Source organism: Bombus vancouverensis, chromosome 5, assembly GCF_051014615.1.
Source record: "Bombus vancouverensis nearcticus chromosome 5, iyBomVanc1_principal, whole genome shotgun sequence".
Taxonomy (NCBI): domain Eukaryota; kingdom Metazoa; phylum Arthropoda; class Insecta; order Hymenoptera; family Apidae; genus Bombus; species Bombus vancouverensis.
This window is the reverse complement of record NC_134915.1, coordinates 15,866,579-15,893,313: the sequence shown is the minus strand read 5'-3', so window position 1 is coordinate 15,893,313 and position 26,735 is coordinate 15,866,579. Positions and strand designations below refer to the sequence as shown.

The 26,735-nt window shown below is 39.4% G+C and overlaps 1 protein-coding gene and 1 long non-coding RNA gene across 6 annotated transcripts in view; one reads left to right on the top strand and one right to left on the bottom strand.

The window, feature by feature from the left end:
• Positions 1 to 26,735, bottom strand: part of LOC117158660 (uncharacterized) — a 267,429-nt gene that overhangs the window by 64,252 nt on the left and 176,442 nt on the right. The window lies entirely within an intron of this gene.
• On the top strand, positions 10,099 to 14,748 carry LOC143302712 (uncharacterized). The gene is made up of 2 exons (XR_013058439.1): positions 10,099 to 10,356; positions 10,426 to 14,748. It is a non-coding gene; the product is annotated as an uncharacterized LOC143302712 (long non-coding RNA).

Here is a 26,735-nt window from a genome sequence, read left to right as displayed (position 1 = left end):
GGATCGTGGATATACGTAACACGCTCTGTTTCTATATTTATGTGGTTTAGAAAATTTATATACAATATGTTTCGCAGGAATTTTCTGCAGCATCGATCGATTAGATTTTAAAGGCAGCATGGAACCGAGTCCGAGTTCCGAGTCATGAATAATCCAGACGATAAACTGACAGGGAAATATATTAGAAAATTTGTTAATCTACGAATCTACGAAAGATACGAGTCGATGAAGTTTCTGGAATTGCGAAATAGACGATGAACGCGAAACGTTTCGAAGTTAGAGGAAGAAGTTAAGAACAAATTCCAATAAAACTTTGCAAAGAAAGTTTCTTCAAACTTATCTCGAGTAACCTAACGTACCTAGATAATAGCTCGAACCATTAAAAGCTCCATATAAGTAAAAATAACTTCGACTTCTTGCGCAAATTCTTCCATTTCCTGCACTTCAACTCCACCGTTTGAAACTTCAGCTACGGTTCAACGCAATTTTTCTCAACCATACCGCAACCCAATTTACGCCAATTTAACAGCGACGTGCAGACGTCCAGTGACCCAGAGGCAACGATATATTACAATTAAATACTCTGTTCGTCACCGCGTGCGCTGCTCTTAAATATCATCGTTTCATTAATCTTAGCCTACCGGCTATTTCGTATCTAAAATTCGAGAACCGAAAGAACTCCAATAAAAATTTCAAACGACGTCCGATTACGTAACTTGTCCAAGCTATTGCATAATCCTAAAGACATTAGTCGCTGTTCGATGGATTCGATCACGGCATGTTTCATTTCAAATATCGAATCCGCGTATCGTCCGATCCAACAATATGTCCATTCGCCGTAACTAAATTTGCGACTTGTCAAATTTATTCCACGTATTCCTTTTACAATCTCCAAACGGAGACGATCGACGAACGAAATAAAATTCTATGAAAAAATAAGCAAACGTCCGACCGTTTCCAAGCCGCATCGTGCGTGCCCAGGAATCAACCGGATTCCTCTTGATCGTCGTTGAAATTACGACGTTCTCCGGCCGTGGCAAAACAGAAATTCATATTTTACACGGTGGCACGTTAATCCTGCGGCGTCGATTCCCGGCAAATCGAAACGAGGATATTCCCGACGGCTGGTAGCGCGCGGACTTAGTCGATCGCCCATCGAGGAACATTCCAGTTGCCGAGGTTTCCGACAATTACGTACAGCGCCAACGATACAACTGGCTTACGCTTGCGTATCACGGCGCTCTTCCATGTCCTCGCATTAGCCGTGACTACAATTATGCCGCTTCGTAACGGTATCTTCATTTTCTCAGATGTCTTTCGCGGTGCATCCATCGCGCGCTACACCTACTTTACATTCCCCGACGTCCGCGAGCTGCGTTTCTACCGATTTCTACCCGTCATTTCCTTAAGCGTCCTTTCGTCCACCTTTCAGACCGCCATCCATCCATGTTTCAGCCATTCTGCCACGAGATAGTCTCTATAGCGATTGCGGGTTTTGTCATTAGGTGGTAATCACTAAGTTGCCAACCCAATAATTTCCAGGAAGTTTCGAGCCTCAAATGGAATCCTCGGATCGTGGAATTTAGTCGTCGAATAGATTTTCAATGTTAACCCCGTGTAAAGGACGATTATCGATATTAGATCGTTTTATGCACGGCGGCTAAGGTTTCGCGGTTAAACTTGGAACGTGCGTAATCGTAGCATGTCCATCCATAACGAATTCAATTTTCGTATTTAAACTCTGGCGATATTTACACTCTGGCGGAAAATTGTAATATTCAGAGATACGTGGAGTTTACACTTGTATACGCGAGAACATAAAGTATCCAAAGTAAGATACTCGTGATATTCAAAGCGTGAAATAATTCGCATAAAAATCCGTGGTCATTCGAGGTATCTAACATATCTTGTTGCATCTATAATTTCAAAAGTTCGAACTGAAAATTTCTCCTCGAGATATCCATCGCGTTAGTCAAAATCTACATAATTGTCTGCTTAATGGCTCGGTCCGAGATTAATTGTGCGTCAATGCGGAGCCGCAAGGAAATCGTCGAGCGCCGTAGAATCATGAAAATGTATTATACGAAGAAAGCGCGATAACGACCTGCAACATTTTTATAACCGCACGTTAGAATTGCCTTTAGTAACACACTCGAGAAGACCAAATTAACAGATAACGATCTGACTTTCGTGACAGATTCGATATTCGCGTATCGACGACTTCTTTTTCTTCGTTTCTCATCTTTTAACCAGCCTTTCTTATTCCGCCCGAGTGTTCCCAAGCTAAAAGCAGGTGGGCAATTAAGGAGCGTAAAACTGTGTGGCTGGAAAGCGTTTCTTTCACCGAGAAACCACGAAGCTTCAAACATTGTAGAAGTCTTCGTAATTGATGGTATCGTGTTCGCGTTCGTTAACGATTTCTTCTTTGGATAATTGCGCGGCTACCTGGAGCTTCGGAAACTCTTTAAATTATAGTGATTACGTAAACGTGTGTATCACGTGGAAAGATGGATGGAAAGAATATACATCTCGATGATTTTTCAGAAAAATTGAAATTTTATATTTCTGTAGAGAAATTAAGTGTTTTAACCGGCGACTAACGAGCAACGTTCGACGATGCGTTAGACGTTCTTCCTCGTCTTCCTTTTTCGTTTCGTCTTGTGTGTTTGCCATCCCCGCGTGTCAAGCTCGAAGCTAACGCACGATTACATCGTTCAACATGGAAGACCGCGCCTTCGCAGTTTTTTCTTCGGATAAGAAATGTAGGAAGTTTCCAACTGGAAGTTTGGTACGGTCGATTTGGCGTTGCAACTGCACGGAAAATTTTGACAGCAAAATTGATTACGTTGTTCCGTACAAGTATCAGTTTTCTTGTTTGTCGAATAAAATCCAGCACACTTGACGTCGTTTCGATTTTATCGTAATTTTCCAAGATGAGATCTCCTATCGTTAGGTTACTCAGTTTTTACGGCACTCGCTTTCATTTCATATTCCATTTTATATACTGCGAGATATTTAATGTTATTTACCCCGTAAAATTGAATAATTTCATCGCAAACTAGCCCGAATAGTCGTCGATCGTCTATCGAGTGATTCGATAAGAGCAACTGATGGTTAAAATCAACTTTAAAAGAAAGCAAGTTACTCGGATCGATAAATTCGCAAAGAAACGAAAAGTTGGCGCTAAATCTCGAGAGTAGAGCGTACAATTGACATACGCGTAATTAGCAAAGTAACTTTCTACAACGTGGCTGATTCTTCTCGTCCGGTTTCGTTGCAGGCAGCCGCCTAATTAAAGAGTTTGACGAATAAAAGCGTGACAAGAAAGTATCTCGTGCAATGAATAAATTCGCGTGTCGAAAATAAGATATTTTTCACCGAAAAGCCCGTGGCGTCTTTCAAGTTTGTTGCACCCGACAGCCAATTAACCAAATCAAATACAATATAACCGGTGATAACTTCGCGACGAGCTAATTACGCGTCAACGTCAAACCGTGAAAGGTCTGCAACTCTACACAGGTAAGCTGTTAGCGGCCGACACGTTATCGAAACAGGTGCAACTTCTGAAATGGAATTCGATTATCCGTTCGTTTTACGTTCAACCGATTAAGCCGTTTCATCGAGTGGCGCAAAGGGTGGGGATTAAAAGACTCTTCGTGGAACTGATTTCGTACAACCTGACGATCGACTGTACGTTTGATCGATTCATTAAAAACCGAGCCGTGAAACAGACGTATAATATCGTTGAGAAAAACACCAGCGAAGCAACTGGACTGGTTATCGTTTTGCCAGATCACAGATAAACTGTAGAACCAAAAGTCACAGGTACAAAGTGGATTTTTGTGATTCGAAGAGAAATATATCGCAGTTTATCGGACAGTTCAATACGTCGAGTGTCGTATAATTTATGATTTAAACCGAGGAAGGAATAGCAGCGAAAGAAATATCTGGAAGATTCGTGAAATTCATTTTCTTTCATAAGTGCGACGCGAGTCTAATAAAATTCTAACGATGTAAATTGACCAAAGAAAGATCGCGGATGAAACGTTGCGTTAACGTGACTTTGGCTGACATTCATCCTAACGAGTTCGGAACATCCTTCTAATTGGGTGATCTTTGCACAACGTTGAAGACAAATAAGGATAAAGTGAAACTCTATCCAAGGAGAAAAAGATTCAACTTTCCATCTCCCATTGCTTTTTCTTTTCTCTCTCTCTCTCTCTCTCTCTCTCTCTCTCTCTCCGAAATCTGAAGATCAAGTTGAGAACCAACAGCGTTTACAAAGTTCCTGAGGCTGCAACACAGGGTATATCGATACGTCGATAATTGCGAGTAGTGGTATCGACGATGATGTAAGAGTTCCGTGTTCCCGTGGCGTGTACGGAGGTAGCTATGCACAGCACATTCTACGCGTATTACACTTTTGCACGTTCAACACGTGTGCGCGCACGTGTACGTGTATCCGTTTGCTCATAATCCAATGTGAACGATATACGTCGAATCTGGATGTCGATCTACAGCATTGATACAAGCAGATCCGATAAATCCCATAAATCTACGATACCTGCCGTTCAGCTCGACGTCCTTGCGGCTCTGGCCGCTCGTAATATCGTTGACTTCCATGGGGCTCGACGTACACCCACCGAGGTAGATTCGATTTACATCGAGCTTACACGATGAAAATGTGTTCGCGATAAGCTGGCCACACCAGGTACGCTGCAGCTATGATGGAAAGCTTTCGCTTCGTGGTAACGCGAAGAATTTCGTTTTCATATAAATTACTCGACCTCCTATGCATTTCTGAGAAATTTCGAGACGCGAAGATGCGCGAAATACTCGTAACAGGCGAAAGTGTAAATAATATTCGAGTTAGAGCGATCATTGTAATATTTAACGAACGAAATGAATCTTCGTGTAGGTGACGTTTCGCAAAATAGAAGTTGGGTAGAATATCGTTTTATTTGTTGGACGTATAAACTGCTATACTTTGGATATTTTACATACTTTTTTATACTATTTTATACTTTTGCATCCTGAAATTTCCCATAGACGCACAAAATTTCCACAGTCTAATCGCATAGTAAGGCAGATAACTATGACAATTGCGAGTTTAAGTCTGAATCGGAACGGGTTAAAGAGACCAGAGGCACCGGTTAAGAGACTTTCATGCACGCTCTGTATATGCTCGTTAAAGAGTCAAAGAACAAAGAAAGCGAAGGTGATGGTCGTTTTTAATTTCGTTTTAGTCTCGTTGGTTGGTCGCCATTATTCGCACGACCCTGCCCTTGAAACGGGTTTGCAACCACGGGTTTCAGCAACAGCCACCGCTCGCGATTGAGTAACCGCTTAGCGGTACAATCTATCCTTCGTGCGTTTCGATTTTTCGCTCGGTCTAAAAATAATTTCCGCGTTGGTGCCTACCCTCGGCAGTCGCAACTCGAAACGTCCAGCTCGATCAGCCGAACGATCGACGGTTTTGTTTTCTTACTTTCTATCGCGATTTATCTTGGGCCGCTTGACAGTCAGGGTCCGAGTCTGATACTTCCTCGACGACTAGCGACCTAATGGAAACGGAGAAACGAGACTGTCCTTGTTCCAAGAGAATCTTAAAGCCGAGATTGGTAATTTCACAGCTGTTAAGAGTGTCAGAGGCGACCCGCTTTGTTTTTTCTTCGCAGCAATTATTCAACGAAGCAACGGTTGCATTTAAGTTGGAATTGCCATTTAAATTATTCGAACAGCTTTTAAAATGTAAAGTAATTTTGCAATTCTGAAAGATTGGGAACGCAGATTAGAGGATGCAGACGAGAAATATGATCGGAGCATAGGTACGTATGTAATAATGCGCAATAAATTATCGCTTTTAATATATGGTAGGATTTTTCTGTAATTAATTAGTTCGGATAATCGAGGTGCTGTTGTATATGCAAATTAATAATTTATAGATTCAAATGCATTTTATTGACCGGTATTTATTTTATTCCTTTCGTCATCTAGCAGCAATGTTTCCTTCCGGGGTATCCTGTACTTTGAAACTCTCTCGTGCGTTTCCCAAATGACGAATTAATTTTCCTGCGATTAACGCGACTCGCGATTCAATCGGAGATGTAATCAACGCGTAACGTTATACATCGGGAAATATTCTATTGTCTGGAGATACAGATTCATCGATCTCTGATCTTCCAGAATGAACTAGATCGAGTATAGTTAAGTCCGGTATTTAACGTGGTAAAATTTATTCATAAATTCACAGCTACCAATACCAGTACGCTCGTTCATTTGCATTCGAATTATATTTTTTTTCACTTTTTCTTTTTACTCGATTACCTCCTTAATTAGTCATGTAGGACGAAAAAAGTAGAACAAGATTGACTGACAGAAAATGGCGGGAATGTGCATTGAAATTATAAATGCGAGGGAAATTGGTGTTTCGCAACGTTGCTGTTTGGTAAACATGATATGCTGCTCTACCCATTAGATTTCTCCGTTGTTGAAAATGAAATACTGGAAATGTGTTTCACATGTAAAATAGATTTATATAATAATATCGAAAAATCTGTAAAACAAGAATTCTCGATATTTAACTTGTCAAACAAATATTTATTAGCAAATTCCACGGGTATTAAAATACGTATTGTGAACTTGAAAAATTATTACGAAATTGCGAAAAAACGTATAAAAATGTTACGTTTAGTTTGTTAAACGACATTTAATTAAACCCCGCGGCTAATATCTTAATACGAGAGTTCAGATTAACTTCAGCATACATTTTAGCTTCTTTTAACGTTTGCTTCTATTCGTCTTACAAGAATCCAAATTTACAAACCATATATTTTATTTCTCAATATAGAAACATAGATCCAAGCAACGTTAGAGCATACTTGCCCAATTTGTAATTGTATTTGCCCACAAATAATTTGTATATAAATCAACCATAACATGTTTCAAGCTACTTTGCTCTATTTTACACAAGTACAAAGTTCTAATCAATATCGTTCTTTTTTCTCGATGGAACGTCCAATTTTTCATGCTGAAATTCGATAGAGTAACTCGACTATCGCGTCGAAAGCTTCGCACAGACATGCGACATCTCCATCAAGAATTAATTAAAGTTCACAAGTGGGCCGATTTTAAAGATCCACTGCACATGGTACATTAAAACGCCATTTGTGAACTATAACCGTACAACGATACGCGTTTCGCTCACGAAAATAAAGGTATGGACTAACGACGTGAAAGTTTCGTACGTGCCACACGGTCCAATCAGAAGGCGTACATAATTCTGCGAATATTCATTGACCTTTCAGTCGAACAATGTATAATCATGAAAAATGGTGTGAATCGATAGGGGGGAAAAAAGGGGAGGGAAAAAGAGAGATAATTTACAGTTACGTTCTTGAGTCGCACGCGGATTCGTTTCCTCGACCAACATCCGCGTCTCGGATGATTGCGGACATTCGAAATTATACTTAATCTTTCGTTATAAAAGTGTACGTGAGTATCTGACGATGATCATTCGCGTTGTTCGACGATGAATCAGATGGACATGTTGTGGGATCGGGATCTGAGCGGCATCCCGCGATATGAAAACTAACTGGGAATGGAAAATATACGCTGCTCACATGAGTAAGTCGTAAAGTGAGTTTCCGCTTCGCAAGGTTTCAATCAACGCAGCCATACTAATGTTTGATGGGATATTACGTGAATTGAAAGTATTCTCGAAGGACTTGGAAAAATCTTTGAAAAGTTTGCTGCGTCAGAGACTTTAAAGTATCGTATTAGATTATCGATTAACGATGGTTACTCTTCGACGAGGTCTTGTTTCGATTATCAAAAAATTACAAAATATTCAATATTTCCTTCTACTCAGTTTTTGTCTAAAAGAGTTTGATTTAAAAGAATTTATTGTTCTTATAATTCCTCAGTTCGACCATTTTCGTATAATAACAATGCTATAAAGAAGCACTTAGTCTTAAGAAGTCTTAAAGAAGTACTCTTCCTACTGCAATGTAGGAAAATGTCATTTTTGCATAATTTTTCTAAGCTAACTTATCCAAACAAGAAAAAGACGACCAAATCTTTATATTATGATTAGTAAAAAAATATCGATTAAAGTGATTCTTAGATTAATTAAAAGTTTCCATCTTGGAAATGGTTAATACTCGTTGAAATGCTTTAATTCAAATCCGATATTTATTATGCGATAACTTAACAGTTTAATAATATCTTAAATTGCAGTCTGTATAGCTTAGCTTTATATTCTTCGAAATTCTATACTAATTCCGTACAAAATTTACCTACCTACATTATCGTTCATTTATCTGTGTGGTATCATTATTTTTTTCTATGGAAGAAATGGGAAGATAGATTATAATAATGTAAAATATTCTGGTTTCTAGTGAAATGTTAAGAAATTCCATATTCATTGAATGAACATGCTATTAAGATCTTTGAACGTGTAAATCATTACTAACGATTTGAAATATACTAGTAATTATCTCTAACCAAGCTTCCACAAATAAAGGTACAAAAACTGTTTAACAATAAATAAGAAAGCGTAACGAGAGCCGCTAATAGCAGGATACCTCATACTTCGAATTATTACTTTAGATAGATTCATGTATAGTAAAGCACGCAAAGTAAAAGAATTATTGAATAGGGATAGCAAAAATTAAATAACGATTAAGTTGTTCTAAAAATACATGCGTCCTTTTACATTATGATACACGCTATCAAATGATGCAATTTGTACAAAATATCTTATTAAATAAACTAAAAAATACGCGTAGACAACAAATTTTACAGTAAATTTCTCTGTGATTATTATAATGACTAATTTAAATACAAGTTTTCAAACAATCCCGATAAGCTAAATTTTTAGTCTTATGTGTATTTTATAACTCGTGCGATTAGCGAATAATCTTTTAACCCACTTGAAACAAAAATGTGACAAACAAAACAAACAAGCAAAATCGTAACTGGAATTGAAAATTGAAAAAATCATTGCTATCATCGATTGTACTCGCTTTTAATTCATCTTTTCGATATTACAAAGACAACGCCGGTTACATCGGGGCGTGCGCTATCGTGAAATTAGTTTAATTGAATCCCTTTTCTCACGCCGGTTTCTCAATTCAAACAATCACTTCCGGGGAAGGAGGCAATATTCTTTCAGCGCGGGACCGCCTGAAAAGGCGTACGTTAAATTGGCCATTAACGCGAATGTCACGTGGTATCCGTTGTCTCGCGAGGCGCAGCGAATTTGTGGGCCGCTTAACACGGTATTTAATTAAGCGGGTGGAGTGGTTAGTCCTGTTGAAAGGAAAGGAAGAGCAGAGAGAGCAAAAAGAAAAAAACGAAGAGGAGAGTAATATCGCTTTCGGCCGTCGTGAACGGTACATATTATTTATCGTCGGGCGATACGGCGACGACGTTCAAGAACAGGCCAATGTGTTCCGCTTGTATCGAAAAAGGAAGTGGCCGATGACTCGTTGACTCATCCCGTAAACTCGATTTATCGTGGTGTTGGGGATATTCGTCGTTTTACCTTCGGCCATGAATATTTATTGTGCCGCCGTGAAACAATTTGCTAATTCTTTTTCTGCCGCGCTCTCGAATCGTCACCCCCGTGATGGATTATCAAGCAAACATCGAAGAACTCCGAATACGATTCGGCATCCTAAAATTCCTACAAGTTTCGAAGATCTCGATTATCTTGACGAGTCTTGAAAGTTTAGCGCGTCAGTATCTTACAAGTATTTTGAATAAAATTTAATCCGAGTAGTATCATCGACACAAAGTATTAAAGTAACATGCAAGACTTACAAGACTTCGAAGATTTTAAAGTAGTTAAGAAGTTTTAGGGTATCGAGTACTATCCGAAGTGATTCGAATTTCGAGCCTTGAAACACATCGAATCGTTTCGAAACTAATTGTAAGATTCGAATGCTCGTCTTTGTGCCGCGCCGCGCTATCGAGTTCCGCGCCGCGCATGCGCGTGAGTATTAGTGCGCGCGCACCTAACGAGAGTACAGATGCGCGCTCTTTTTCACGCGGTTCGCGCATCCACGTTACAATATAAATTTCAGCAGTACGGATAGTTTATCCCGCCGAAGAGTAATTTGCCCATTAACTTTGTGTCGCGTTTGTCTCGTCGTGCGGGCGTATTGGCAAGGAAACGCGGAACATTAGCGTGAATAAACTCCTTAACGTCGGAGTTCATTCGCCGTGAAATACGAAGCACGATATGCAGTCGAAGTCTAACAAGTGGCATACTGCATGCTGGAAAGTTTGCTCGAATAAGGAGAGTGGGGTATTGATGCAGTTCACTGCGTGAGAAAGTGAACATCGATCGAGGTACAGTATGGAGAAACTTTCGTAAAATTTTGCGGTATCCGCTGTAGATCCGTTGCCAAGTATCTATAGGTTATGTTTTATAAGTTGGAGTATCTAGATGGCAGGGGCGCGAGGTTAGGAAAAAAGGAAGCTGCGGCACGTTGACCATTTGTACTTGGAATTTTCTAGACTACGATCGGGCGGCGATTCTGATTTATTTCCACATCGTGTTGGTACATGTCGTATATAATGCTACGGGGTGAAAGTTGGCATGGAATCAATTGCGATAGGTACAGTTCTGAAACTATATTGCATATTATTCCTTAAATTAATATAGTATCGACGCGATAAATATCGCAAATTGCCTAAAGCGCGATAGAAACATAAAGGGTTAAAATATCGTTACTGTGTGAATCATGGGAAAAATATTAAGAAATATCATACGTTGAAAGCAAATGAAATGTTACATGCTGAAAGACATTATTATTAGACTGTGGACGTTTACGCATTTATGGAAGATTGGAAGAAGTAAAAATACATAGATATGATATGCAAATAATATGAAATATTCAACGTACAGTAGCCATTGTAATGTACGTAAAGGATGAGACAGATCTTTACTTTGGTGTTATTCCTTTGATAGCGCCAATAAAAATTTGATTTCGCGCGAACATCCACAGTTTGTATATCGCAAATATTAAATATTGTAACGATGATTAAAAAAGTATTACAATTAAGTAACGAAACTTTAGAGAACACGTCTCACGTTAAGATCTTTCGTATTTGAATCATATTCTATATTAATTCCAATATAATGTAATATACATGTTAATATTTTTAATATTGTACACGAATATGCAACGTCTACTTTTATTATCGTTAGTATTTTTACTGCAATAGCTAAAGCTTCGAGAAAATGTTACCCACTTCTAACTCCGCAAATTTTAAGAGCGATACATATAATAATTTATATGAAAGATATAAATGCTACATAGTTTGCTACATAAATGTTATCTATCGTTAATTTATCGAACGTAAAAATTCAACCACCTGTAATAAATTTACGTTTACTTGCCCGCGAAATATAAGGAAAGCAAACTGGCAGATATATTACCTAATTCAATTTAGAATTCGCTGCTTAGAGCCTTAAACCACCTTTGTTTTACACTCACTATCAGGCAGCGCTTCCGTGGCAAATATTACGAATAATAAAGTAAGTAACAAACGTTAAGCGTGGGGTAAAGTCACAACTGCGTTTACGACGTACTTAGTTAAGCTTGAACATGATCTCGCTTTGAAACATTAATAAACACTGTCGCTACGCCATATACGCGTGAAAAGCATTTTAACGAAAAGTGCTAGAGCAAGACTTGCAAGGAAAATTAATGAGAATTAATTTATTTTGTAAAATCTGCATCGTAAGGTGCATAAGTTTATAATTTAATTAGATATAACGTTTCCCTCGTAAGATCACGAATTTATGAAAATTACGTAATGTATACCGAATGTTCTCTTTAAAAAAATTGAAATTGAAAAATGTTGGAGTATTTTACTGCTCTCCAGGAGCAACATGGACAAGAGTGATCTTCGTTACGAGCCTTTCCATTGTAATAGTCTTATCTTGCATAAATTTCGAATGTCCGTCAGTCGAATAGTTCAACAGTTAATTAAGGCTCGTTTATTAAAACGAGGATCTTCTGTATCGGCAAGAATAATTGCGAAATGGCAATTCGACACGTAGGTTAGGAAATGCGCATCCGGCATTTATCGATACTCAAGCCGCTGGTTACACGATCGTTCTTCAAGATGCTTGATGACGATTGCGTAATTTCACGGGCTCTTGTCCGATCTTTACGTCGCGTCGGCGCGTTTAATTACTCGAATTTCTCACTATAACGCGAGCAATAACGAGGTAGCTCAAAGGGAACTGAATTAACGACAATTACGGAAGAATCGTGAAGGATCATTAAGCGCATAATCTCTGGCCATGGCCACGAGCTACGGTTTGTTATTGGACAACACGATGAGATAATAATTGCTGGCTGTTAAGCGTGAATAACATTTAAGCGGCTACGATTTTGCTCGAACGAAAATATAACCTTTATTAATTTACGGTGAAAGCACTCGATGATGCGTATTAATGAATTATTGGACGTTACGATATCGCCAAGTCAAGGGGATTCTATTCTTCTTATTTCATTTTATCAAGAACGAATGTTAAATGTGAACTATCCGCGCGTTATCGTTTCGGAAGTCTTCGAACGCTTAATATTAGGTTGGCTACTAAGCGAATGCGAATTTTGTCAGTACCATCTAATGAAAAAATCCGCGATCACTTAGTTACCAACTCGATATTATGGACCGAACAAACATCTGGTTACGTATCATATTTTTAAATTGTATTCACCAAACTATAAATTTTCGCAAAACGTTCGCAGTCTACTTATCGTTATTCTCATATATTTTCATTGCTAAATGGTTGTGTAACGAATAATCGTCTATCTGAAACCAGTTTCCTGAAAAATTTACCTTCCTCAGTTATATCATTAGCGAGCCAATGATACGATACAAGTCCACTACGAACGTGAAACGAAGGAACACGTAAGAAACGGCTATCCTCGAGCAGCCGGTTAATGGCCAAATAAAAATCGCGAGAATGCTGAAAAAGCAAAAAAAAAACAAAAAAACAAAAAAAGAAGAAAAAAAATGCAAGGAGCTTAGAATCAGCACGGTGCCCAGCGAGATCACGGCGATTACCCAGAAGGCAGGCCCTCGAATATTTCACCCTGCATGCGATCCGCAGAATGAACACGTCATGCGAGAATACCGGAATCGATTTATCTTCGACGAACGATTGATTTATTAGCGATCGAACGATCGTATTTAGAAGCGGTATCGCGCAACCTCGCGGGCTATCCGCGATTTGTAAATCTTCGTAGATACCCGGCCTCCAGGTTGCCGATAAATCACGCGAAGACCAAGAATCCTCGAATTGTTTATAATACAGGCTATTAGGTTGCGTGTAATTGCAGTCGGGATGGATCGATGTAACGACGTAAATCAATCGAGAACTGGTTTTCGTTTGATAAGAGGCGGATTTTTCCCCTTTGTTTCGCTTTTATACGAGTTTAATGGGGACGAAAGGGCTGTGTTTAACGAGTCACGGTTGACTGCGCGACCGAAAATGAGATTTAAGGATCGAACGGCGGCACGTTCGATCGTTTCTCACGAATAAAACTCGAGAGGAAGCGCATAAACGCGCGGCGGATGAATAATCCGCACTGGAACCGATGACCTTTCACTGGCGAAAGAAACGAGCGCCGATATTTTGCGAGATTTTACGCCAGGATATCGATATTTTTCTAAAACACGAAGGTAAAAGTAACGTGATGTTAAACGCGCGAGGCACTGGTTCATTTGGAAAGGATGATTGATATTATGTGAGTTTTGGTGGAACGGTAGGTGGTGTTTAAGATGCGCGGTGTTGAATGAATGATTTGGACGAGGATGAGAAATGAAGCGGGAAGAAGCCAGAGAATCTGTTTGAGTGGCTTAAACACGTATATGTTGGTGGAAAGAAGATTTATTGTTGTAAGGCAGAGATGCGGTGTACAGTATTATACACACGTACAGTTGCGCCGTATACAGTAGCTCGTATTCGTATTATTTATAAATATATTATACAGAACACTTTAAAACTGCACGAGCACCGTAACGAGACGCTGTTATCATGGCTATGGCGGTCAAATTAAAAACGAATTTGAAAATATAGATATATGGACGACGAGATATTTATTGCAAGTATACGTTTCACAATTGTTCTGTATATCGATAAACCGTAATATTTAATAGAACTATCTTTAACATTATTAACATTACATTTAAGTCCATTACTCGTTCTATTTCGTGCTATTCTTTTATTGAATACATTTTCTCATTCTTTCGTTATTGTATCGAAGACTATCAACACCCCGTGGTATGCAACAAATTTGATTATCCCGTGCAAAGTTTAGAATCGATTTGTAAGATATCGATTCAATAAACCTATCATACTATACTGAACAATTCTTCGTTGAAATACTCGCACGATTTCCACGAAACGTATAACTCGATCGTAGTTTCCATGTACATTTTCAGATTCGTTTCTTCGACATTTACCGATACAATCATGACGCTCTAGCCTCGTTACAGACACCAATGATATTTCGAAATGTTTCGTATAACACGCATAATACGTTCGAAGTACGCCGACGCGTAATAACTATTGCTGCGCATAAACTATCCCGAAATAACGACCAAATATTTCTAACCGAGCCGAGAGGAACAAAGGCGCACAAACTGGCACAAAGGAAATAGAACTTTAATTTTCTCTTTGAAAATGGTGTGTAAATAAAATATACAGATAAAAACGTCGATACGACTTTTTCTCGTCCTCTACATCTTAATTATAAGTTTGCCCTGTATATCTTGCCGAAGGTTCATTCCTCCCTACCTAAAAGTCACATTTTATACAATACAAAAGGACGAAAGGAACGCGGAGAAGAAGCCACCGGCCAAGAGGACCCAAGGTGCGCCATATTTTCGCGCGCACTTATCGAGCCGGTCCGCGGCGACGTTAACGAATAAAAATTTATTCGGACGTCGAAGCGGCGCGGCGGTTCCTCGAGCCGGATAAAATACCGTGTCCATGGCCGCGTATCTCGTCGCGGGCATAAATCCTTCGAGGGGCACGGTTGCTCCTCCGCTTGGTATACCGGGTGAGCATCAAAGCACGCGAAATATATTCGGTGCGATCGAATCTCGGCGCAGATTTATTAAGGCTTTCTTTTCCGCTCGTTCTGACGGGCCGTAACTCATTAGCCACGGTGTCGTTGCCGTGTGTCAATCTTCCACGTTTGCGGTCCGTACGAAACTGTATTTCTTTCGCTACGACGTTTCTGCGCTTCCACTCGCTTCACTCGAACGCGCTTATCGCTCTTCCACGGGGCTAAGTAATTTTGTTTCGCGATTTTTGTAGTACCCTTCGCGTCCTGTCCGTTCTGTCCAGTATCTCTTAAGAAGCGACAGCTAGTTTTTAACACACTGCGGCTATTACAGTGGAATTTTTAGGATTCGAATTAATGGAGGAAGATAGTTATTCTTTGGAATAATAGAAATAATATGATACGAGAACGATGGCAATTGCTACATCAAATTTTATTAATAATTATATTCTGCTTGTGCCTCAAAGTATCTCAATGTAAGTTCTTTTTCGAGTGCCACAAACATTTCAAAATAACAAGGCTTTTCATCGTCGATTTCGCCGTAATCTTCCCTCTTCGAACATCAGGAACTAAAACGTCGATGACGGTACTCGTCCAAATTTCCGAACCTTTCTTTATAATATGTACACTGTATATCTGGATACTGTCATTCCTTTATTACTGATTTATTGTCGTTACTATGCAACGGGATATACATAGGTAGCTTTCGATTCAGTTAACATTTTTCTAGCTCTTGAAACACCTGAATAATTTTAACGTTGTAGCTTCTTGCATTTTTTCCTAATCTTTGCAAGTATCTTTTACATTTATGCATGTAAAATTTACAGTACTGTACTATAGCGTCCTTCGTGTCACACTTTCGAAAAGTGTGAACGAAAGTCATTGGGAATTCGGAATACTTTAGGATTTTATAGTTTCTGAAATTTAGCTTCAACCTTGCATTTAATTCTATCGTTGAATCTGCGAACGTAGAGTCTCGAGACTTTCACAGCGTGGATTGTCGCTGTCCACACTGTTACACTTAGCAGCGATACACATCTAACGCTGTTTGCCGCTTCCGGGAAAGAGACGCGTCCAGAAGGAAAAGCCAACTGCAATCTGAAATCTACAATGTTGGCGAGACGTCGGAATTCTTTTCCTTCTGGACGCGTCTCTTTCCGGAAACCGCAAACAGCGTTAGACGAAGCAGCGTCGAATGCGTATCAACGCTGAGTGCAACACTGGGAATCTGCGAATGTAGCGTAAGATTATAAATTGCCTTAAAACGATAAAATTGCCTTAAATAAAGAAGACCAACCGAGTTGACTGATACGTATTTATCTCGTATGATACGATATCAATCATGTCGGGATAGAATGATTGGTAACCCTTTAAGCTGCGAAGCTCTGCTTGGACAGAAATGGTCTGAGCGAAGTCGAAGGAAGTATAAATCCCGCATTTAAAGCAGCGTTACTTTCTAGCTGGCAATAAGAGCGCGCCATAGTACGAGTTTTATTGCCATTACACGCAATAATTCCACTATCGTTTAACGCGCGTCCGCGTCGATCCACGTGACGAGGCAATAAATCTTACGCTAGCGCGTGTCTAAAATGTTCTCCTCTTCGGTGCTAACTTTTTACGCGCGTATTAAGAAACCCTTGGAATTCTCGATTCTAATTAAGTTAAAAGGAACATATCGTTCGATTCGAATCACTGAATATCGATAAGGGACAAATCAATTCCTTGCGACGAGCGTGGTCAACGTTTTTGATCACGAGCGTGTAGCAATTTTTTCCGTCTATTTAAGAAACAGAAAAAGAAAAAAGAAAACACGTAGATCGTCAGTTTTGGTACCGCGAGATATCGATTAAATCAGAGTGATTTTCTCGTCGTGAGAAATTCGTAACGATTCTTAGTATTTCAGTTCTGTTCTTCTCGGTAGAATAAAGAGGATCTTTCATTTGCTTAAAACATAACGTAAAATTGGCATAAAAAATCGCGCATACCGATAGAAGCTTTTTTATATTCTACTGCTTTCAGTATCGATCAAACTGAGTAATGTCAAACGAGTAACGTTTCATTCGCGTTTATTATCGCAGGCAAAGCCGTAGTCGTAATTCTGTAATTCGTTCGCAAGATTTACAGTCGTGGCGCCTTCGTTGGTAGACGCAACGCGGACCAGCGTAACACTGTAATGCTGTTAATATGGAAGTTACGGCGTCCAGCGAGGTTGTTAGGTAGCAACGAGATAGAATCGAAACTTATGTCGCTATATACTTAGCAGACCGTGTGTCTGTTGGGACATAGAGGTCTGAGCAACGGCCAAAGAATTTTATCGGAGATGGGAGAGCTATTGTTTCTGACAATGATTATCTGTTCGATGGTGGCCGTAACTTCGATGTTGAAACTTTTATATATCGATTTCTGTTCCATATTCATTACGAATGTTGGCAGACGGTGATCCTTTAAATATCCTGACGCGGCAAAAAGTAAACGGTTTAAGAATGGAACACGTGGCAGGAGAAAATGATTTTAACCATTAAAGGTTTATCGGACCAGACTATATCTCTTCCACCGTAACTTTTAAGGGGAAAGTTATCGTTGGAAATTATCTTCTCACCAAAAAAAAAAAAAAAAAAAAAAAGATGAAAGGATCGCCCTCCTTTCCTATTATTCTATCGCAAATCCATGCTTATTTTTCCTAGTATTTCAGAATTATATTCATCGTAGGATTCTGTATAAATTTATTATTCAACTTATTCGATCGTAAGATTTCTAGAGAATACACTATGCAAGAAGTATCAGCCAACGTAGCAATTCGTCATCTTAATATCGCAGGAATCGCACAGTGCGCTTATTCAATATAATTTATTATACGAACATCCGAGCGAAGGAGATCATTCTAATGGCTAGGCTCCTCTGGAGGTTAACGTTTCAAGATTTTATAGTTGTCTTTCTACTCTAGTTCTCCTACCGCATCAGTCTTCCTCCGCTGAATATTGTTTCTACATATTAAACATCTCATGGACATCAGTATTCGATGGGATGAATGCGTTAACTGGCAATTTCCTCGCGGCGTGTTCTGGGAAATCGCGGTTAAATCACGTCTTTAACCTCAATGGACCTGATTCTTGAGTCGAGGTTCGGCCGAACACCCGTGATTTTCATTCTCTGTCACGAAGTACGATGCTCTCTCTCTCTCTCTCTCTCTCTCTCGCATAGTCAAATTTAATCTCTTATGCCACCGACGTTGAGAATCGCTGACTGCCGAGACCTCGAGATAGAAATTGAGGATTTTCCTGCAGGTTAAAATGCGATTTAATTTCAGCGGATGATCTTTCTTGGAAAATAATATGATTTATAGTTGGTGAATACGTTATTTTGCAGACTTAATTTGCAATTTCGTAAGACACGTTCCTATTATCAGATTAAGGAAAGTGTAAATGAAATTGACTAATGCCTATTTCAAGCAGTTCTATGGAAATTTCATAATTTCTGTTCTATTAATTTCTGTTAATCTAACACACTTACGATCGCGTCGTGAAAATATAACTTGTCACGTTACGACCTCGAGGCTTTCAATCACATGTACAACATGCTTTAAGCCACATTAGCGAACATAGTACGTTGCGTGAGAGTAGTTGCAACTCACGGGATTTAATGTGTTACTTTTGTAACGTTCGTACTGCTTTAATCGAATGAAATTAAAATTCCTTTAATCCGTTTAACGATGCTTATGCAATATACTTTTTCATATCTGTGTTAACAAATTAGCGTTTTGTTCCCATGAACATTGCCTGGTAGATGTAACGTTATTCATTTACGTTAGTTCTCTGACGTAAATGAACAGATCTTGTTTCTTATTTTACATTAACTCCTTTAACACGTTGTTCCTATAAATTACCAAATTATTTTCATTTTCTAGCTTTTTCATTTTTGATTATATCTCATCTAGATTTTCCTTTCTTTTAATCGAACAATTAAATCTCTCACATGTTAGAAATCACAATAATCATCTGCAACTGTGATATTAGATTAATCGATAATAGAAAAAAATATTAAAGGATAACAGCTAAATTCGATTTTAATTGGCAATTTAAAAAATCTACAATTTCTCTTATTATATGATTAATAGATTTTTAGTTTATCGAACTTTCTAGTCGTTTTAGATTCGATATAAATTTCTCGCAAATTATCGCGCGTAATTGATAGTCACTGTCATGTGCATCTTTGGAGATATTCAAACACGAGCAAACATCGCAACTTCGCTGATTCTCTCGTCGTTTCCATTATTCTATGAACACTTCTTACTTCGCGAGACTTTGAAATGATACTTGGCCTTGATTACATCCTCCACTTCCTCGATCGCTAGCATAATAAGTCACAAAGGTACTAACACGTATTTTATGGCACCAACTATATTCCCAGAATTATATGAATCTTCCAACCTGTGTTCGTTTCGGAATAAACTCACAATAGACCGGCAAACGAAACGTCGAATTACGCGAGAACGAAAGATCGGATTTTTTAAACGATCTACGATATTTTCTAAACGTGCCCTAGTACATTCCCTACAAAGTCTCACGAAAAATAAAGATATCAACGACAAAGATATCAGCGCTGAACCAAAGAACGTTTTTCCTCGATTTCTCGTCAATCTCGGGAAAACTACCTTCTGCTTCGCTTATTTATACGTAGAAGACACCTGGCGAACCCTTTTTTTGCTCTAACGCTCTTTCATATTCAAATGCCGTACTTTAGTCGTCGCTAGTTCCGCTCTCGGCGGATAAAATGTGAATCTCAATTTAAATTCCACTCTATCTTATCAACGGCGCTCGTAATATTATTAGAATATTAAAGTATTAAGCTTAAGATATTAGAAAATATCGGGGAATTAGGGGCTGTTAGGTGCGTCATCCTGTGCAATTTCGCGCATGAAAATCCGCAGTCTGCCGGTAACCGCAGATAAGAACCTGTTGAAAGCCAGAAATTTCTTATCGGAATCGCACGGTTCCGCTATAATAGATCATTCGCACCCTTGCACAAGGTGGCTGGATCGGTGAGAGTTCTCGTTGGGGAATCGAGTGGCCGTCGTTTCTAGGCCAACGAGACCGGCCTACGCCGTGAGGCGCGATCTCGTTTTTCGATTAAAATTCGATATAGCCTGGTAACTGTAACTCGGCTCGCCGCTCTCCACGTGCAAACGCTCGACCGTGTGTATATAGAAGGCCGAGCAGCAGCAGCAGCAACATTGCAGAAAGCCCGGAGGAACCGTAAGAAGAGCAAAGAACGAAGAGGAGACCGCGTGTCCATCAACGTCGTTCCTCTCGAATCAACGTTGCATTAACGCCGCTAAAGGCTGTTCAGCTTTCTGTTCTCGTAACGAAGTATCTCCTTGATTGGCATTTAGGGTAATATACGCGGAGTGGAGACGAAGACGATATCGTAAATCGCCGGTAGACCGACCACGGCCATCGGTTTCGGGCGTGTCCCCGACATCGCTTCTTTATTCTTTTCTTTCTTTTTTTTTTTTTTTTCTCGTTGTGGGAACCGAATCTTACTCGAATCTTACAGAGATCCAGCGGAGAAGTTGGAGTCTGGCAGTTAATACGTGGACACGATCGTTAATATTGGATCAGATAAGAGAATTTTTGACTAGAGGGTCTTCTCTTATCTTGTCTTATACCGATTATTTGACTCCGGGATGTTTATGCAGATTCATATTTTACAGTTACGGCAGCTCAACTTAATGGCGGTAATTTGTATATCTTTCAATATCACACGCATTTTGTGTATTTTTACATCCTGGCATTTCTTACACGTCCATAAGAATTTGCAGTTTACTGATCGTTGGTTCAGTTTGTCCGACCGTAAGTGTTTATACAAACGCGTATCTCTCTATGAAAATGGGCAAACAAACGCTTGCTAAGCGTTGAATTTTGAAGTTTCCTTTGTATTTTTCACTCCCCTTGTGGTTACTATCGGTAGCTATTGCATAGATCAGGGTCACAAATAAAAGCTCAGCGTCTTTCAACGCGGAAGCAGTTTACTGATAAATAAATTCATATTGGATTGGCAACTAAGTGATCGATACCACCTATTGACAAAATCCGCGATCATTTAGTTGCCAACCCAACACGTAAAAAATCGATGCTTCGAGGGAGATTATTTTTATTTGAAAATAAAATCCACCCGTCTTTGCTTGCGCTGACAACATTTCTCGATAGTCTCGTCAATGTGCAAAATAGGAGGATGCGTGCAACGCACTGCGGACGAGATAGTCTCGTTCGTGAAACCGAAATAAAATAAAAAATAAAATAGTTATCGTCAGATATAGTCGCTTAGACTGAAATAATAATTTCTGAAAAATAACTACCCTAAACGAGTACGTGCCAAACGCTTACTACTCTGCTAATTATTGTACGTATCGCTGTAAATGCGATACACGAAATCAGAATATTTCAGTTTTTTCGTTCTTTTCGTAGGAGGTTTTGCGGTGTCGCAGTGCCCATATAAGAGCCGGCACTGGTTACTACGATAAAAATTATAAAGTGGTTTGTAAACTAGATATCGATAAAACGTTGTTTGATTTGAGTCCTAATGGCTCGGAATTAGAGATAAAACAACCTGTTCGATGGATAAACGATATACACTTTACACCTGCATATTATTGCGCATGGGACATTATTCGAATGATCGTAGAGGTGCGCTATTATCTGATCGACTACCTGATCTAATAAATTATTGTACGAATTGAATGTCTCTGTTGGCTATAGGGAAATCGATATTTATTACTTCTATTTGTAATGTGTTACGCGTACGTCAAATATATTTTATTCGTCAAATTTGATTTATTATTATTCGTACTTACTACGGATAAGAAATAATCATACGTGGAATATCGTAGACAGCAAACAATTTCTTAATTACGTAAAATAGCGTTTAAATAATTTCTTTACGTACTAACGTGATTATCGAATATTTTATCAAAATCGTCACGTTATTTGTTACAGCTTTTCGATGAAAATTTCGTACATATCGAACAATGAAATTTTATGAAATCCTTCAAGACGACGATGATAATTATAATAAAAACGAGACAGATACGTATAAAAGAGGAAAAAACTGAGAAACAGGTAGAGATGTGAAGAACGAATTGTAACCTTGAAATTAGATATTTAATCACGCGTAATAAGCGTAGGACTGTCATTGCTGTCGGAATGATGGATGGTTGTAAGTAGATGATTAGCGATAGTCATACACGAGAAGAAAAAAATATCTTTTTCTTTACATTCGCATACTTTCTTGCAGAGTCAGTATAGAGAAACAAGTTCTTAACGACGCGACGTCATTTTAGTTCTACTACCATTTTTCTGCCATTTAAACTACCGTTTAAGTAAACGAAGCGTTCTCGATCGCTCCACGCTTTAACAAGTTTTACACGCAATTTTCTAATAATTATTCATTCCGACGACAGAGCCGCTCTATCGAAAATTTCGCTGCTTTCTTTCTCAACCGTAAAACCGGTAACGCGTTTTAACTAGAACACTTCGACTCCCCAGAAGTAGGAATTTCCCGGAATTTCGTAAAAATTCTCGGCCTAATTGCCAGGCGAAATAAATTGAAAGAAGCGATAAAATAAGGAAGAAAGAAGAAACCGCCAAAGCGGATTGGCACGGAAAGAAAAGATCGTGGTACCGAGGCAGAATCGGATTGGTCCGAATCCGTGGAAATTTCCAGTTTGTTCAGTGGTGCGGCACCGTAACAGGATTCAGGTGCGTGCGCGTTTGACGCGATTTTAAAATTCGCAAGAGGCCAGCAACCTGCTCTGAACGCGCTAATTGAATGAGATCACCGCTGGACCAACGTGGTCAGATCCTTTCCTCGCCCGAAATACTTTCCAACGCATTTCCTTCCCTCTTTCTCTATCCCGAGTTTTACGTACCTCTGGCAACACGATATTTTGCTAAGAAGGCTGTTTCGTGAGCTCAGCTGCTATTTTTACGGGAGGATAAGGAAGCTGGTTTTTCGTTAATCTTTTCACAGACGTTCGGTAATGTCGACAGCTGGACAAAAACATATTTCGAATTATTACTTTATCGCGCCATTAGCGGACCGTGGATTTTTATGCGTTTGTGGGAGACACGGAATCACAAAAATGCACAGTACTCGAAAAACGAGCGAAAATATACAAATAATCTAAAAAAAAAAAAAAAAAAAAGAAACCTTACTCGTTGCAATATTTAGCAGATGGACAATTTTCTATTCATCTGGGTTCCAGTTTTTCCTTAAAAGAGGCGTCGAGACGACAGCTTCGATTCGTAAAGAGGGTGCTGATACGTAGCGGTTTTTGGATAGTTTGAACAGAAAATTAAAATTAAATTCTTGATATAGAAGTTTACGAGAGTATGAGGTGGGTGTTTCGTGACAGAAATAATATCCTATATTTTTCTGGTTAAAGTGTATTTTACGGCGAACTTTATGAGGCGGGGGGAGAGGGTCGAATTTTGTGGAAATCTGCATAATCCAAAGTATCCCTCTTTTATCCTGAGATTGATGATTATTAGATATCCTCAGCTACTTTGTGCAGGCTTAGGTTGCAAGATATTTCGAAATAACTTTTGCTTTTTATAGTTCCCTATAAATTCTTGTGTACATTTTCTTCGGAATTTTTATACGTTTAACTTGCACCATACCAATACGCGTATACGTATACACGTATAGTTCGTTGGAATTACGAACTTTTGGTAGAAATCAATAATGAATCGATAAATGTACATAATATAGGAAGAGAATAATCCGTAAAATTCACATTTCGACTCAATAATTTAGAATTTTACGTCGAACGGAACAATTTATCGCTGAACCATGTTCCGCCATCGTCCCCGACAAACTTTATTTGCCTGCCATAATGTAGAAAATATTATAATGGGATCCATCTCTCGTAGATAATAAGAAAGCAGTTAATCAAACCCGCGATCATAGCGCAAAACGTTCATATTCTTCGTGAATTAATTGATGCATGTTTACACGTAAACGGCTGTCATGTTGTGCATTTATCGCGGTACATAAATTCGTTCATACGAGACGTGATGTGACTAGTTGACAGAAATAAACATACGAACAACGCGTTGAATACCAATGAACGGTTTTCTTACTTCTCACGGGAATCAAATAAACCTTGCACCTTACGATACCTCTCAATTCTCTCTCTAACAAAGAACAGGTTGCTTCGAAAAACCTGATCGTCTGTATAAATCGTTCGATTTACCGTGAAGTTTCAAATCGTGGCTATCTATCCACTGCCTATCTATTGCAAACGAAAACGTACAAAATCCAAGAATCTCAACTGTACCACTCAATGGCTATTCAAAACGTACGAACGTAACTGAACGCCACGATACAGCGCTATCACGATCCAATCTCTATTATCATCACTTTTCACGCAGATGGTTTGTTGTTTGTATCGGGTTGCGAGCGCTCCATGTGAATTCACGAACAAAAATTCCACGAATATACGTATGTGGTAACATCTGTCCTGTTTCGGATAATTTATGTATTTTTGGCGTGTCATGTGCATTTCTGAATTTTTGGATGTTACGCGCTCTTCGTGCATTCTGTCTACTTTCGCGTATTATTCGCATTTTCCATATCGTTGCATATCTACGTCTCCTACGAACACACGAAACTCGCGGCGCTGATTTTTCATCGTTCTTTTCTCGTTTGGTATTACGATATTTCATCGTACAGGTAGTATCGCGTTCTTTACCACGCAGTTTCCGCGTTAACAGTACATTTCAATTAAACGTCACGATCGCTACCTAAAAACGCCAAAGTTGACGAGACTTTAAAAGTCTCTTTAAGGAATTGCAAAAAGGCACTCTTCATAAAAACGGGTAAGACAAATTAGCAAAAAGTCTCGGGAAGAATTTCAGTATATAGCTCGCTCATCGTGGCAGAAGGTATGCGTTAAAGGAAATTAAAGGTTGCACATGGTGAAAGAAATCTCGTTTATTTATCGAGATCTTTCGTTTTTCCAAGAAACCTGGAATTTCGTGCTTCCGTATATCGTAGAGGCTAAGGTGAACGTCGGGCCGGAAATTAATTTTCGGCAGGCCGTGTCTATACGCCGGAAACTGGGTCGCGTAACGGTGAAATCCACGTGGATTGTCAGTCGGGTCTGTGTGGTCCTAGCCGCCGGAACTTCCGATTATTCTGCAAGCTTTGTTTCCAACCGTGGCGAGAAATCGTGAGAAAAAGAAGCCTTCCAGTGCCCTTTTTTACGCACGATGTCACCTCCAAGATATACATCAATTTTGTTCCTCCAGGTAGAAGACCGTCTCACAAGCTACGTCTCCGGCCACAATGGAACTCGAACGACGATCCAATTTATCGCCAAATATTTCCATATTTTTATCTGCGAGCCTTACAAACGTTACTCATAAAGCTCGTTATACCAGTCGGCGAATTTTTATGCGTCGATGCGAGAAATCCACAAGGACGCGTACGCGAGAATACGTAAAATATGCGGCGTTTTACAATTTTTTATTGCGACAAAGTTTCTATAACGCTTTTAATCCTATGTTTATCGCACAATGCCGCAAACAGAGAACATCGGTCGATAATGTCCGAACGTGGCTGCTGCTTGCAAAATTCGTGGATTTCCTTCCACCATACTGTCCATTATATGCAAATGTTTATCGTACACGCTGCATAGCACACATTTTCACATATTGGCGTACTTCTTTGTTCGCCTCCTCTTCTTTTTACATAATGTATGACTTTCGTGTACAAAACCACGAATTTTTAACACGTAAATGGACGTCTGAATAATTCATGACGAATGAATTTTGAAGCAGCGTTAGAAACCTCTTTTATGGTTTTCCTCGTTCCGAAAATTTCTCATTTGACGTTCGTACCGTCCGCGACAAAGACTTTTCATCTTAGATTTAGTCCGACCGGCTCTTTGAATCGGTTAGCTGTCGCCGCCTCTTTCGAAAGCGTGTATCTAAAACGCGTTACAAAAAGCAAGCGACGACGAGTATATTCGTCGGGCACGCGGTATATGCGACTGTTAAAATATAAAATTAATCTGTAAAGAAACTCTTTAATTCTTAAAGAGTTAATTAATCTGTGAAGAAACTCTAGAAATTCTTTAATTCTATTACTGCGATCTACTGCGACTAGTAAATTGCGATTTAAACAGCGAATTGTAACTACTTTTTACGCACGACGAGTAGGCCCGTCGAAAACGGTTAACCGGTTAATCTCTGTCCGGACGAACGAAACTTCTCTTTGAAGGTAATTCGCGACAGCTTCGCACGTAAATCGTACGCATTTAAAGATCGAAGAGTTCGCGCCAACCGCACGGTAATTCGCTCTCAATTAGACGATTAGCGGTCAAACAGGCTGGTTAAAGAGGCGGCGGCTTTGGTGGATCGGGGCGGTCGAACCGTGGGCCCATTCATTAAGCCTAATAATCGTGATTAACCATTATCTCGGAGGCAGCACGATCGCCTAGCGAGTCCTCGGCCTTTACTTTCTCTCCGGTCCCGTTCGGTTCGAACGACTGCCGATTTCTTTCGCTGCTTTCCACGTGAGAATAGATCGACGATAGCATCGCCGGCCCATAAATATCGTTGCGTTCCACCGCTGTTT